Raw genomic sequence first — 15,393 nt, forward strand, 5'->3', positions numbered from 1 at the left:
TAGTACAAATGAATACCCTATTACATGGGGACCCTTACATTTTTGGGTACTAATGGCCTTCATTACAATGTTTTGAAGTTCCTTTTGGACGTCTGTGGCCTTCAAGAAATCAAACTCGTTCATGTGGCCCTGGTAGTGTTCCTTTGTCTCGGGGGTTCCTGAGAAAATAAGTATTGGGCACCTGAAACAACAATACACTGATGGCAGAAAGGACTCAACCTCATCAATAGAGTATCTCAACAGTATCATAGAATTTCCTAGGTACCATCTCTAGGATTTGAAGATTTTAAGTTGTTGAAACATCAGTAAATGAAGTTAAGAATGCAGTTTAAATTGGTAATTGTAATATGGGTGAATCTAGGAAATAATCCCAACTACCTCAAGCTTAACCTATTGTGTCTCAAATACTCCCAATACAAATCCACATCTGCAACATTAAATCAAAACAAATTAATGTTTTGCAGTGATATCAAAATTTAACAGAATTCCAATTAATTTCAATCTCTTCTCCAACCTCTTAACATCGCATCAACACTTTTCTCATGTTTTGTGGGTAGCATGAAAAATAATATTAAATATTACACTGTACTCCTGTGTAGATGTTTTCTATATATTGTATGACTTTGTATATTGTATGCACCCTCTTTCAGCTAGTCCAGTTGTAAATGAAACTATAAATATATGTAGTAGTAAACTCTGAGCTTGTACGAAGTTGGTGAAATATGTAATCATGACTCCAGATTATTGGAGCAGCAGCTCAGTTAAATTGATATAATGTTTCATTTTGATAAATATATGTCTGTTTTTGTTATTTCTCCTATTTGCTTGAAACATCATTTGCTGAGGATGTCAGAGTATGTTGTCTTTGCTGTCCACTTTGAAGATGATTCTGTACAATGTAGAAAGTTTGACAGATCTACAGAAGAGAGTCAGAAGATCCTGAAGACTTTAGCAGAGGGCACATGCATAGAAAAAGATATGTCAGTAGTTTGGACTGCTATAGCAGTCGACCTGAAAAGGATGAAAAAGTTATGTTGTCACCTTGTCTATACACTGTCAGAGCTATAAAGCAAATATAAGGTTAAATGATTGCAAAAGAGCGTAGCTCAAGCAATAGTCACTAAAAATGTAATGGTGTTTAACTATATCTGCAGTGAGCAACAATCTAATGTAGTGTTTTTGTTGGTGAATATAAATTTTAATCTTTCTTTCTAAATCTGCTCTATGTCTCCAACTAAGCCGGTATCCCTTAATAGTTATCCACTAGGGCGAACCTTTGGTGCCTTGGGAGCAGAGATTTTTTCTTTGCTTTCGGCATTACTGTTACTTGCTTCAGGCTCTGTCTCCTTCAAGCTCTTACCTTCACTCCCTTGCTTTTCAGAGATTCCATCACATGCCCATTTCTGTTCAGTATCCATATTTACAATCTTAAATGCCTGCACAAATTATTTTCACCTCTCTCAGTTAAGAGTATCAATATAAAATGATCTTATTTTTGTTTTGGGTCTGAAGATAGGCGCTCTAGGTAAACAGGGTATAGATTCAAATGGGAAGAAGTCATAGGTTCAAATTGGAAAAAGTTGGTACATATTGGGATCTAAGAATAAAAACAAATATGCTGATAGACCACTTAGAATGATAGTGAAAAGAGATATTAAGAAATTGAGGTAAGATGAATGAAAGAAAGTTTTTTTCTGAAAATAAATTTCTAATTTCTAATTTTCAAGGTTTTAAAGTTGATGGAGTTGCTGTTCAAAAAATAGAGAATTAGAGTTTACTTATTTTCAGTTGTAACAAAGTTATAAACAAATTAGGTTAAATATAAAAGAGATTCAAAATAAAGATTAAATATTTTCAAAAGGATAGGGTTTGGATTTCAGTAGAGAAGGTTTCAGTTTAAAACATCTGTATGATACTTTTTCAGAAATGTTGAAAAGTCAGATAAGCTTAGACAAAGAAGACGGTGACATCAAGAAGTAGTAAAATTCATATTCTAAATAAAAATAAAAAAGATATTCAAAGATCTAGAAGTAATAGAGCATCTCTAATGGTTTAAATACTCAAAATTTATTCATTTCTTTTATTTTAGGGATGAAGTTTAGTTTAAAATAAATCTGAAATAAACATGAAAATTCTGAGAAACTAGAAAACTTGAAAAACTTTTTTTTTTTAAAAATATTAAAAAAAAAAAAGAGATAATCTATGTAACAATCATAACAATATAAAAAAGAAGTCTTAAGACTTACATCCTATAATACACCACAAATGATTTCAGACAATTCTAATAGATTATGATGGACCTGTGCATAAAGGCTTAAAGCTATCAAATTGTCAATCTTTTTATATATCTGATAATAACAAAATATAATTTTCTAAATAGATTGAAAGATGATTAGTCCTATAAAAAATTGTAAAAAAAAAAAATCTGAAACACAGTATTCATAAGTATCCTTTTCAATCTTGAAAATTTGTTTTGAAGAAAATATACAAGATTTAAAGCTCGATGAAACAAACCTTACTAAATTGATTCAAAGACAAATATCTATCATGGCAAGAGGGCTAGTTGTGTCACTTAATAGAAAAAAACCGAGAAAAACATATGAAATATTGATTTGAATAAAGTGTCACAAAATTGAAAGCACAGAATTTGATTGCAATGTCAACATTATTTTATCAATTTGTTGCGCCAGATTTTAGTACATAGTTTCAATGGAAATGTGCTTGAAAGTTGTTGAGAGAGAAGCATATTGCTCACTGTAATTATAACAGGGAAGTTGTCAGTTATTTTCTTCAAATTAGTTGTTGAGTTCTGAAAATTATTTGTTTGTTTTACATTTGTGAAATCATTATAAGCTGGGGGTTTTCATTGGTTACATCATTACTAGTTTTGGGAAAAGAGGGGTAAAAATTTATTATAACAGAAAAGATTACAATGAGGAGAGCTCAACAAGGAACTCTGTCCTGATCAACAAGATCATCAAATTCTCATAACAGATCAACAGGCAGCTGCCCCCTATCCATAATATTCGAGCCTAGTGCATGAACAGAAGCCCATTTGGCCGAACAATCAGCAGCTCTGTTCCATTCACAAGGAATGTAAGTAAACCTAATGAACTCAAGAGAGGTACAGAAGAGAAGAGTTTAATTAACAACAGTAATCAGTTGCCAACTAACATCCTCAAGCTCCTGCGAAGTAAGCAAGTTCACCACCTCTTGGGAGTTAGACTCACAATGTGATGAACCTCCTTATAGCAATATCGTGAGAATGCTCGAAATAACAGAATACAAAGTGATAGCAGAACTCAGAATGATTCTACTGATCGCAGGCCACTTCGAGGGGGTAACCTCCTTTGAGCAAGCTCAATACAATAAATTCGTCCGTGCCCATCAAGGGCCTCAACCTATTCTTATATACTGAGTACGATTTAGAAAAGTAATACTACCTATGCATGTGGGATAATAAAATATACTCACGGGACGACTTACAAAGCATATGCGTCCAACAACACTACTCTAACAAAATAAACAGAAGGAACACACAGGTTCCTAACATCCCCTCTCCCTTAGAAAAAAGCTTTGTCCTCAAAGCTTAAGGTGTGGAAATTGTTGTTGAATCTGAAGAAGGGGTTCCCAGGTAGCATCCTCTGGTTGCATGCCATGCCACTGAATCAAGACCTCAGAGATGGAGCGAGAGCGAAGCTGGCGAGTGCGCTGGTCAATGATTGCCACCGGCTCCAGGATAATGGATCCTTCCGTATCCATTTCAGGGAGAGTAGTTTGTGCTCTGACAGTGGTACCCAGAACTTTCTTTAGACAAGAAACATGAAAGACTGGATGAATGCAGGAAGAAGGAGGAAGTTCCAGTTTATAAGCAACTGAACCAATCTTCTGCAGAACCTTATAAGGCCCATAAAATTTTGGGGCCAGCTTATGACGCCCTTTCAGCTTTAGGGAGGATTGTTTGTATGGCTGTAGACGAAGAAAAACCATATCCCCAACTTGAAATGAGCGCTCAGAACGGTGTTGATCTGCTTGCTGTTTCATCCGATTACGGGCCATGTGAAGATTATCCTGTAAGGTACGAAGAATCTGATCCCTGCTGCGGAGAACTATGTCAACTGCCTGGACTGGTGAGCTGTTGGGAGTGTAGGGAAGGAGCACTGGAGGTGCCTGACCATAGACTGCTTCATATGGAGTCATTTTAGAGGCAGTGTGGTAAGAGGTATTGTACCACCATTCAGCTAAAGGGAGCCACTTGGCCCACTGATGTTGCTGTTCGGAAGTGAAGCAACGAAGATAAGTTTCCAAGCATTTATTGACAATTTCAGTTTGACCATCAGTTTGTGGGTGATAGCCCGAACTCATCTTCAGTTTGGTGCCAGTTTTCTGAAACAGTTCAGTCCAAAAATGACTGGTAAAAGTTGCATCACGATCAGAGACAATGGAAGAAGGGAGTCCATGAAGACGAAATATCTGGTCCATGAAGATTTGTGCAACAGAGGAGGCAGTATAGGGGTGGCTGAGGGCACAAAAATGACTATATTTCGAGAGACGATCAACCACAACCAAGATCACTGTCTTGCCACCGGATTTAGGAAGCCCTTCAATGAAATCCATAGAAATATCAGTCCAAATCCGTGTAGGGATGGGCAATGGTTCGAGCAAGCCAGGAAGGAGGGTCGTTTCACCTTTGTGGCGTTGGCAAGTATCACATTCAGCCACCATCTGTTGAATCGTCTGTTTCATCCCTTTCCAAAAGAAGTTTCTCCTTGCTCGCTCATAAGTTTTGAGGAAGCCTGAGTGCCCTGCTGAAGGAGAAGCATGGAGTTCATAAAAAATAGCCTGATGTAGAGCTGGGTTCTGAGGAAGCACTAGCCGACCCTTGTATCGAAGAGAAGCACCATCCCAAGAGTAATGTGGTATAGCAGAAGGATTATTGGCTAGCTGGTGAATGATTTGAGATAAAGAAGAGTCACTGTCATAGCCCTGCTGAACAGATGCTAACCAATTGGGAATGGGCATAGAAATAGCAGAAAGGGAAGCTTGATTATCAAATGTGCGAGAAAGAGCATCTGCCACAATATTCTCCTTACCCTTCTTGTAGGTGATCTCATAATCATACCCCATGAGTTTGCTGACCCATTTCTGTTGTGTAGGAGAGGATACCCGTTGTTCCAGGAAGTATTTCAGACTTTGGTGATCGGTTCTGATGCAAAAATGACTCCCTAAGAGGTATGGCCGCCACTTCTGTACAGCATGCAAAATAGCCATCATTTCTTTTTCATAAGTAGAGAGGGCTAGATTCTTACCAGAGAGGGCTTTGCTAGTGAACGCAATAGGATGGTCATCTTGCAGGAGAACAGCACCCAATCCATTGCCGCAAGCATCACTCTCAATAGTGAAGGGTTTGGAAAAATCTGGCATCGCGAGAACAGGTGTACTGCACATAGCCTGTTTCAGTTGTTCAAATGCAGTCTCAGCAACAGGGGTCCAGGAGAAGGCATCCTTTTTTAACAGAGCTGTCAATGGTGCTGCAATTTTCCCGTAATCTTTGACAAACTTGCGGTAGTAGCCAGTCAACCCCAAAAAACCCCGAAGGCTCTTGAGAGTTTTAGGATGCGGCCAAGTTTTCATGGCATCTATTTTTGTAGGATCCACCCGCACTCCATGGTGTGCAACAATATGCCCGAGATACTCCACTTCCTCCTGGCCAAACACACATTTAGATAGTTTTGCACAAAGTTGATGATCAGAGAGAAGTTGCAAGACAAGCTCCAGATGATGGAGATGCTCAACCCAAGTTTTGCTATATATGAGGATATCATCAAAGAAGACCAGAATGAATTTCCGGAGGTATGGTCGAAATATGTTATTCATCACTGCCTGAAATGTTGAAGGAGCATTCGTGAGGCCAAAGGGCATGACTAAAAATTCATAGTGACCATCATGTGTGCGGAAGGCAGTTTTAGGTATATCCTCCTCATTAACCCGAATTTGATGATACCCAGAACGAAGATCTAACTTGGAGAAAAAATGAGCCCCATGAAGTTCATCAAGAAGTTCATCAACAACTGGAATGGGAAACTTGTCCTTTATAGTGAGATGATTAAGTGCTCGGAAATCAATGCAGAGTCGCCATGACCCATCTTTTTTGCGAACAAGCAGAACTGGAGAAGAAAAGGAACTGGTACTAGGGCGAATAATACCTTGCTTCAGTAAGTCACGGACAAGTATCTCGATTTCGGTCTTCTGATGAAATGGGTAGCGGTAGGGCCTGATGTTGGGCGGAACACTGCCAGGAAGGAGCTGAATACGGTGGTCCTCTGGACGAGAAGGAGGTAATCCCACAGGTTCAGCAAATACACCAGAATACTTGTCCAAAATGTGTTGGAGATCGGCAGGAGTGCTAGAGACTGCTGATGGCTGCATCTGAATGGAATGGAGCTGAGCGATGACACCATGTGAATTCTTCTTAAGAAGTTTTTCCATACGGTGTGAACTGATGATGCTGAGAGACCCTGGTTGTAAGCCTTTCAAAGTGTGTTGGTGCCCCTCGGCTGAAAACTGCATCCAAAGTTCAGCAAAATCCCAGAGAATGGGGCCAAGAGTGCGTAACCATTGGGCACCCAAAACCACATCACAGCCACCTAAGGGTAAGGCAAACATGTCAGAGCGCATGTTATAATCTCCAATAGAGAGACGCACATTGCGACATTTCCCTTTACAAGGTAAAGTGCCCCCATTGGCAATCATGACTTCAAAGCTAGAGCAGGGATGGATAAAGCAATCAGCCTGTTTGGCTATTCGTGGATCAATGAAGTTATGAGTGCTACCAGAATCAATGAGTATAGTAAGAGGGATCTTCTTGAAGAAACCCTGGACCCGCATGGTTTGTGGAGTAGTGACTCCTGCCAAAGCATGGACAGATATCTCTGGTGGAGCTTCTGGTGAAGGAGGTTCAGGCTGGTGAGGCTCAACCTCATCATCCACTGTTTCCTGAGCATCTACATATTCTTCCAGTTCCGGTGGAGAATCCACATCCAAGAGATAGAGCTTTTGCTGAACACATCTATGGCCCCGAGACCATTTCTCATCACAATTATAACAAAGCCCTTTGTCTCGCCTGACTCGCATCTCTGTTTCAGACAAGTGCTTGATCGGAGTAGTTCTGGGAGCTGGTATGACTGGAGGGTTGTGAGAACCTGTATTTCTGAATGGAACAAAATTAGATCTGGAGCGTTGTAGAGCACTAATCTTGTCTTCCGCTAACTTAGCCAACCCAAGGGCTTCCATCATTGTAGTAGGTCGAAACATTTTGACTTCTGAGCGATGTGCATCCTTCAGACCACTGACAAAACAACTACGGAAGAATTCATCAGACAAGCCCTCTGTGTAATTAGCTAATTTTTCAAACTCTGTCTGGTATTCTCTTATAGTGCCTGTTTGACGCAGTTTAGTGAGTGCTCCTGTGAAATCATCAAAGGAACTAGGGCCAAAGCGCTCCAAAATGAGGGTGCACAATTCTCCCCACGTTGGGCCTACATTAGCCTTGATGTACCAACGGAACCATTGAAGAGCTTCATGTTCCAAATGAAAAGATGCAAGGGGGACTTTGTGGTTATCCAAAGTATTATGCAAGCTGAAATACTGCTCTGCCCTATAGATCCATCCAATCGGATCAGAACCATCGAAGCGTGGAAAATCAAGCTTTGGTCCACGGAAATTGCCAGAAGAGGACCCAGTATCTCCTGAATGGTTTCGGCTCATGGCTGACTGCTGAAAGTTAAGACCCAGAATTTTGTCATCCAGATCTTGAAGTTTGGTTTTGAGGGATGCCATTTCCTCTTCCATGATTTTTGCTCCTGTACGCGTAACAACCATAAAGCAAGGTTTTTTTTTTTTTTTTTTTTTTTTTTTTTAAAATTTTTTTTTGGTTTTTGAACAGTCGACTTAGAAAAATTCACTCACAGACAGAACAACTGAAAAGAGTTATTGCAATAACAAGAGATATTAGAAGTGAGAGGAACCTGAAGGCCACGACAGAAAAAAAAAATTGATGTAATTTCCACCCAGCGAGCCCAAGAGAGTGCTCTGATACCAGATGTGATGAACCTCCTTATAGCAATATCGTGAGAATGTTCGAAATAACAGAATACAAAGTGATAGCAGAACTCAGAATGATTCTACTGATCGTAGGCCACTTCGAGGGGGTAACCTCCTTTGAGCAAGCTCAATACAATAAATTCGTCCGTGCCCATCAAGGGCCTCAACCTATTCTTATATACTGAGTACGATCTAGAAAAGTAATACTACCTATGCATGTGGGATAATAAAATATACTCATGGGACGACTTACAAAGCATATGCGTCCAACAACACTACTCTAACAAAATAAACAGAAGGAACACACAGGTTCCTAACACACAAATAATCTTGCGCCATCCCCTTAAACAACACTATTGCACAGCATATAAAATGCCAGAGCCTCCATGAGATTGTTAGTATAGAAACCCTTATGCACTAAGAAAAAGAATTTAACTTCACCAAAGTTGTAACAAGCCACACCCCCAATACCAGCAGGTCTTAGGTTCCCCTAGAAAGAACCATCAGTGTTAATTTTAAAAACTCCATGGGGAGAAGTCCAATGCCCCTCTCGATTCACTAATCCCTTCACTTGTCACCGAGGTTGTTTGGGCACTCTTTGATACCATTGAGCTGCAGCCCCATCCTAAAGATGAAAATTGAGGTGATTGCATATAGCAAGATCGGTCGGTCCATACCCCTGTCTAGCTCACACTTTGCTTGAGTAGTTTCCTGAAGAGAATGTGTGATCTTCCACCAAAGATGCATAACACCAATTCGAACATCTTGAAAGATTCGTCGATTCCTCTCCAGCCAGATATGCCAAAGAATGAACGATGTGTGAGCAATCCAAGCAGCACAGAGAGGAGAAATCTTGGAGGGAGCTCTCCCCAAGCGGGCCCAGAGCTCAGGCAAAGAGGAAGCGTGCCAACAAGAGCAACCCCAAGCACTCCACCAAAGGTGCAGAAAAGGAGCAATGGAAGAAAAAATGGGAGATAAACTCCTCCCATTACCACACATAACACAAAATGAGGGGCTCTGAAATCCACATTTACAAAGATTATCCCATGTAAGACAGCGTTTGTGAGCCACTAGCCACATGAAAAAATTGCACTTGGACCAAGAAAATTTATTCCAAACTTGTTTTCACCAAGGGAACTCAGCATCTCCTAAGAGTTGTCTAGTTATCTCTTGATACTCAACAAAGACAGAATATTTACCAAACAAGGTACCTCCCCAAGCCAAAACAGCTAGTCCTAGTAGAGAGCAACATGCCCTAAAAGCCAAAATCTGAGAAAGCTCTTGACGATCCACCTCTGTGCCTCCAGGAGGCCAATCTGAAGAGTGCTTCCATCTATAACTGACATCAGGTCCCAATTGATAAGGAGTCTTGTAATGTGCCACTTTATCCCATCCAATAGAAATAAAAGAATCACAGAGAATCTCAAGATGAGAGTACATGGATAAGATGGAGGGGCATCCATCCCAAGCATCAGATCAAAACAAAGTCTCCGAGCCTCCCTCACATATCCAAAAAAGACCCCTCTTAACTAAATGCCCACCACTCTTGAGAGTTTGCCAAACCATAGAGAGACGGCCTTTAAGAGGAACTGTAGAAACAGAGCAAGGATCAACACCTCTAAAATATTTATGAGTAATAATATGGGCCCAAAGTTGATGATGTCTAGAGCACCATCGCCAATAAAGCTTAGCAGCCAAAACTTGACTACTCAAGATAGTTGATCGAAAACCAAGACCACCCTCCTTCTTAGGCCTGCAAATAGTCTCCCAGCTAATCAAACTCCATTTAGAGCTACGCAAATTACCACTCCAAAGGAATTGCCGAGAAAGAGCATCGAACTCTTTGAGAAAGTAAACAAGAGCAGCCTGAACTATGCTTCTATAAGCAAGAAGAGCTTGAATAACAGACTGAAGAACGGTAACCCGACCAGCAGTAGAGAGCCATCTATGAGTCCAATGATTTACCTTTTCCTAAAGCTTGTTAATCAAATTCTACCAGAAGAGCCGTGGCTTCCTAGAAACAACAATAGGGATACCGAGATATGTCAAAGGAAGCGACCCAATCTGAAATTGCAGGATATTAGCAATCATTTGCTGAATAGATTCAGGAGTGTTAAAAAAATAAATAGAAGATTTGTGCTAATTAACTTTTTGGCCTGATGTTGCCAAATAAATATCCAAAGTATGTCGAAAGGCCTTCAACTTCCTTGATTTGAGCAAGTTCCGCAAGAGTAGGTAAACCATTACCCCAATGCCACCCCTAAATAGAGTTTTGGGACACTTGATACTTAATGAATCTGCCCAAGCCCTCAGCCATAATGATGAAAAGATAGGGGGAGAGACGATCACCCTGGCGAAGACCTCTAGAGGCATCAAATAGATGGGAAGGTTGACCATTAAGAAGAACAAAAAAAGAGGCAGAAGTAACACAACTCATAGTCCAACTCACCCAGTCAGAGCTAAAGCCAAAGGTAAGAAGAATATTCCTCAGGAAATTCCATTTAACTCTATCGTAGGCCTTAGCCATATCCAACTTAACAAACATAGATCGCTCCCTTGAACTAGCCATAGAGTGAATAGCCTCAGTAGCAATAACCACCCCATCCAAATTTTGTCTTCTTGCAACAAAACCACCTTGTTCCTCTGAGATAATAATGGGGGGCCACTTTTTAAGTCTCTCGACAATCAACTTAGAAATGACTTTATAAACCACATTACATAAAGCAATAGGTCTAAAAAACTCTAGTTGATTAGCCCCCTCTCTTTTTGGAATAAGAGTCAAGAAAGTAGAATTCAATGTCCGAAGCATCTGCTTGCTAGAATATGATTCCTTAACCACCTCCAACAAATCATGATTAATGATGTCCCAAAATTCCTAAAAGAATTCAATTGGGTAGCCTTCAAGACCATGAGCTTTGCCCTTAGGCATGCCAAAGACTACCTCCTCCAACTCATCCAAAGAGATCGGTCGTGTGAGATAATCATTCATTTCCTGGATAATAAGGGAAGAAATACAAGATAAAATAATATTCTCTTCATTATCAAGAGGAGGAGAGTCCTCAGAGAAGAGGGTAGAAAAGTACTAAGTAGCCTCCTGGAACAAAGCTGGCAAAGAAGATAGTTGAATACCTTTAGAATCAACCAATGAAGAAATATAGCTTTGATTTCGGTGAGATTGCGCAGTTTTATGGAAAAAAGCAGTGTTCCTCTCTCCTTCCTGGAGCCAATCAACTCTAGCCTTTTGCTTCGAAAAAATTTCCTCTCGAAGTTCCCATTCTTCTAGAACTCCAGAAGCAAGGGGTTTAGCCTTCCCAAGATCCTCAGAAAAACCTCGATCTCTAATCTTTCTGGTTATGACATCGAGATGTTCCTGAGCAATCCTCTTCATAAAGTGAAGGTTACCAAAACATTGTCATTCCATATCCTGAGCTTCCCTTTAACATATTGAAACCTTTTAGAAAATGAAAACATAGCAATACCATATGCAGGAGCTCCATCTCTCCACCAACAAAATACAAGATCATAAAGAGAGGAGTCACGAAGCCACATCAATTGGAACTTAAAAGGTGGACGCTTTGGAATAATAACCCTAGTAGCAAAAAATTTAATTGGCCAATGATCTAAACCGCTCTAGTCCAGAATTTCCAAAGAGAGAGTAAGGGTGCCGCTAACCCATAAACAAGAAACAAGAAATCTATCTAGATGTTCTGAGATAGCATTAGCGCCAATCCTTCTATGATTCCAAGTATAGAGACCATTAGAAGGCTTAACATCAAAGAGGTGCAAAAGAGCTATGTGCTGATAGAGAAGAGTAGAAGAAGCCTCCAATCGAGCCAAACCACCTTGCTTCTCCTCCAGACTTAAAACTGAATTGAAGTCTCCTGCTAGCACCCAAGGATGAAAAGGGTGAAAATTTCTAACATACTGAATATGCCTCCAAAGTTCCTCCTTTCCCACAAAATCAACAGGTGCATACACATTAATAATCATGATTACCTCACCTGAGTCCAAAGAAGAAGCCACCACAGAAAGAGCTGAGCGAGAAGACATCCATCTAAGGGGAGAAATCTTCCATGGATCCCAACAAATAGCCAAACCACCAGCACTCCCCATAGCCCAACACACATTGGCAATTGCCCATGAGACCAAATACTAGAAGCATGCGGACCATAGACTCCACAAAGAGCTTAGTCTCTTGGATACAAAAAACATTAGGAGAATGATCAACCACCAGATTTTGAATAGCCTTTTGTCTAGAGATGCGGTTCAACCCCCTAACATTCTATGAGAGAATAATCATCATTGAGTAGAATGGCGAAAATGAGCATCCAATGGTTTCACACACCCAGACTCTATCAATATATCTCCTCTAAGTTTAATCTTCTCCTGGTCTGTTTTGCGCCCACTAGTTAGAAGAGAAGTAAAGCAAACCTACTTAAAGGGTCTATGCATCAACCCCAAGGGGAGAGGAGACCCCTTACCCTTACCAGATGCTAGTACATCCTTAACCAAGTCGGCCAGAACAATGTCATTATCCTCAGCCACCACAGGTGTCACCAAAGCATCAGACTTAGGAACTATAGGGACCTTGCTCTTCCGGTGTACCACAACCTGGGATGCCCCACAAGCTTCATTAGGTGGAGCTCCCTCATTTGAGAAAATTGGATTAGAAGAGATACTAGGAGGAATACCCTCCTCTAAAACCATACTATATAGCACCTCAAAACGATTAAAACTAGAATTAGATTGTTGATCTTTCAAAGGCCTCTTCTGACCATGCCCCTTAGCTCGTGGGCAAGCAGGGGTAAATCCAGCCTTATCTTGCATTTGAGCCTTTCCTTTTCCTGTATTATCTGGTTGATTTTTCCCCTTAGTTGTATTATCCATCTGAGCTTGTCCTTGTTCTATAGTATCTGCCAGACCACCTCCATTGCCAGCCGTAGAACCATCCACTCCTTTGGACGTCAAGTTTCGAGGACACTGACACTGTAAATGATCGGATTCATGACATTTCCAGCATTGAAAAAGGAGGGATTCATAATCTAATTGTTGCACCTAGGAAGAAGACCAAAGAATTTTTTTTTAAAGAATATGGTGATGAGTTATTCATATCAATTTCAACACAAATTCTAGCAAAAGAAATAACCTTTTTATCAAGGGATTGATGTGCAATCGCAATTGGTTTCCCTAGCAAAGTAGCAATTTGATGGAGAATGTCTTCTCGCCAGAATTCCAGGGGAAGGCGAGGCAAGCAAACCCACACTAGCACAGTTGAAGGGAGATCCTCTGTAAAATTAAATCTTGAATGCTTAGGTTTGACAAATAACCCCACATGGTTGTAGAAATAAGACCCTCCTTCAAAAAAAGATCACGATTAGACATGCATGAGACTACAACAAAAAAATAGCTATTCCCAGCCAGCATGATCTCCATATCTCCTTCCACCTGCCATGAACGACAAATCCATGCCTCAAGAGCCGATAAGAAAATCTGGATTCCAAGAAATTTGCATATCAAGGCATGCTTAGTCCAGTATTCAATGTCCTCCATCACCACCGCTGGAGGAATAATCAAAACAATGCGATCTTGGCTGCGTAGGAAACAACCATTAACGTTTTTCATCTTGGAGCTCTCCCCTGGATAGAACAATTCAGATCTCGTTGCATGCATGGTTGGAGAAAAACCATCTGTCCTCACCAACGCAGAAGAAATCCCAGGCCTTGCCATGCAAACAATCAAAAAACCTCAATCCCACAGCTGCAACAAATAAAATGAAAACCCAGCAACAAAAGTCCCAACAACAGTAATGGTTGTAAGAGTTTGTCAATAATCGAAAACCCACTCTATCACCACCAAATCCAGCACCAAACAATAAAAAGGAACAGGCATGCATAGGAGGCTAGGGACTAAGCCCTAGCCCCAATCTTCATCGCAGCTTCGAAGCATTTTTTCAGTAGTCTCATCATCATTATCATCATTAGTAGTTGGGATTTTAGGAAAAAACTAATACTATGAGGAGAGTGAAGATGGAATGTAGTTTTGATCTTGAAGTTCCCAATTTATCTAATGGGTGTTTCTTGTAGATGGAATGCAGGAATTCTTTTTAATAATCTCAAACTCCTTTAATCTCCTTTAAGTTTTATCAGCTACTTATAATCTTTTATTGGTATTTAGCTTCTGAAACCTAATCTTCTGATTATAATCTTTGTCGGTATGTTTACTGGTTGTGAATATCCATTAAATCAAGATAAATAAAAGATTTTTCATCAAAGTAGATCCACGTAGGAGGAGAGGAGAACCCAAAGAGTCGCAAGGAAAGAGAGAATAGAGGAACCGAGTATATGAACGAATGAGATTAACAGATATGCAAGATGTGGGGGAAATAACTGTTAGCGATGAAACGCCTGGAGAAAAATTCCGTCTGAAAAATACCCTTGTGACAGGATATGCACCAAACGGATCTATTGAAAAGTTTCGTAAAAATAGTGATGATGATGGAATTGGAACAACCTAACATGCATACATATCTATTTAGTCAAATGATAAACTTTATAATATGAGCCTAAGAGAGCAAAACAAGTTACCACATGCATTTAAAAGACGCTTCACTCCATTGTCCAAATATTAACGCTCTGAGATTAATGTAGCACAAGTACAAGATGCGATGACATAATGAGGATTAGTTGTAGTTGATTCATGCAAAAACTATGAAAATGATACTATGAAGGCGATGATAATGATGAAACGGAGATAGTAGCAAGATTAAGATTCAAATGCGGTGGGAAATTTTCTTTTATAGTAGTATCCTGAAAATTAAGTACTAGGATTAAGGGGTGCTCCATGAATGCATAGGATCAAAGAGTAGGTGAAAACAGATTAAGGAGATTAAGAGTTGATAGGAATGAGTGGTTGAGATCAATAGATGATAGAAGTGGTATGTAGGATAATTGATTTTATGAATAAAAGTCAAATAAACAGACATGTATCTTTGGTTGCGAATACAAAATGTAGGAGTTGATCTATATGATTAGAATTGTTTGGTAGAAATGAAAAAATGATTTAGGATCAAATAAAGATATTTATTTAAGAGACAATATGGTAAATGAGATGATTAGATAAATAATAATTTATTGAATTCTAAGATTGAAAAGGCTTAGTGAATTAGATAAATAAATAAGAGAATTTATTTAAATAATAGAAGAAAAAATGATTTGTTAATTTAATAAATAGAAATATTTGTATGATTTTAATAAAGATACTAGAAGGTAAAATACCTAAAAAAAATTTAAT

The 15,393-nt window shown here is 39.6% G+C and overlaps 1 long non-coding RNA gene across 1 annotated transcript; it reads right to left on the reverse strand.

Annotated features, from left to right (window-relative positions):
• Nucleotides 1-979: 979 nt before the first annotated feature.
• On the reverse strand, nt 980-14,800 carry LOC149533693 (uncharacterized). The gene is made up of 2 exons (XR_016358164.1): nt 14,688-14,800; nt 980-1,436 (listed from the first exon to the last, which is right to left on the reverse strand). It is a non-coding gene; the product is annotated as an uncharacterized LOC149533693 (long non-coding RNA).
• Between the last annotated feature and the right edge of the window lie 593 nt (nt 14,801-15,393).

This window comes from Cupressus sempervirens, chromosome 10 (genome assembly GCF_028749045.1).
Source record: "Cupressus sempervirens isolate cs-2001-9-10 chromosome 10, ASM2874904v1, whole genome shotgun sequence".
Classification (NCBI taxonomy): Eukaryota; Viridiplantae; Streptophyta; class Pinopsida; order Cupressales; family Cupressaceae; genus Cupressus; species Cupressus sempervirens.